Here is a 1,101-nt window from a genome sequence, read left to right on the forward strand (position 1 = left end):
TTCCTCTCCACTCTCAAGTCTCCAGTTCCATCTCTCTTCACAATGCTCACGCTGCTCCATCTGACCACCACACACCTGCACACTATGGTCGCTCCAGCTGCCGGCTGGCCACGAGGCTGGCAGGCCCCTGAATGACATCCTCCATCCGTCCTGCATGGCGTGTCAACAAGCAGGTACCTATGGCCCAGCTGGGCCAGGCACTGCGTGGCAGTCCACGGGTCTCTGTCTGCCTTCCCCCTTCAGTGTTGCGTTGCCTGGATTTGGTTTGATTTGGTGTGATTTTTATGAATCCTAGGCATAACACATCTTTGGCCACCAAGCCAGGCATCAAGTTAGGATGAACAAGGGACTACCATCTGCTCTGCCCCTGACTGATGAAAGAACCCCACCACCAACAAACAAGGTGTCTCTTTCCCATTGCTGGGGGAAGGGGGGGCCAATATTTTTATTTATTTTAATAAAAATAACTCACCTTAACAAAAAGCTACTTTATTTAAAGTATATTTTATTTACTATAAATTTTCTATCGATTGATTTTTGACAAGTACACAGGCATTTAACAGGGAAAGAAAATATATTTTTTAAAAAAATTATGTAGGTGGCTTTGCACAGCGGCATCTTTGGAGGCCAATGAGGTTTATTAGAAACATGGATTGCAAATTAAAAATTTCTCCAATACCCTGCCATGACAAGATACAGTCAGCACTGACTCCGTAGAATCTATGAGGACTGAACAGGAAACAAAAAGATACTGGGATAATGGGATAGACACGTGCAGGATGAATGTATACTCAAACTTCACCCTTAATATAAAAGTTAATTAAATTAGATCATAGATATAAGTGTAAGAACTAACAACCAAGAGAAACAAGGACTCACTTTCAATGCCTTCAGATTAGGCAGTCTGCTTAGACCTGAAATACAAGAATATAAATGCATAAACTAAAGAAAAAAATATAAACTGGGTTATACCTAAACTAAAATCTGTGCTTTTAAAAGCACCGATAGGAAAGCAACTCTTCCCTCTTCCCTCCTCTTTCTGCCCTTTTACTTCTCCCCTTCCAATCACTTAACACTAGCTAGGAGGGGGAAAAGGATAGA

General features: G+C 42.1%; 1 non-coding gene across 1 annotated transcript; it reads right to left on the minus strand.

Annotated features, from left to right (window-relative positions):
* Positions 1–282: 282 nt before the first annotated feature.
* Positions 283–428, minus strand: LOC132649663 (small nucleolar RNA SNORA48). The gene has a single exon (XR_009588140.1). It is a non-coding gene; the product is annotated as a small nucleolar RNA SNORA48 (small nucleolar RNA).
* Positions 429–1,101: the final 673 nt, after the last annotated feature.

Source organism: Meriones unguiculatus, chromosome 20 (assembly GCF_030254825.1).
Source record: "Meriones unguiculatus strain TT.TT164.6M chromosome 20, Bangor_MerUng_6.1, whole genome shotgun sequence".
NCBI classification, from domain to species: domain Eukaryota; kingdom Metazoa; phylum Chordata; class Mammalia; order Rodentia; family Muridae; genus Meriones; species Meriones unguiculatus.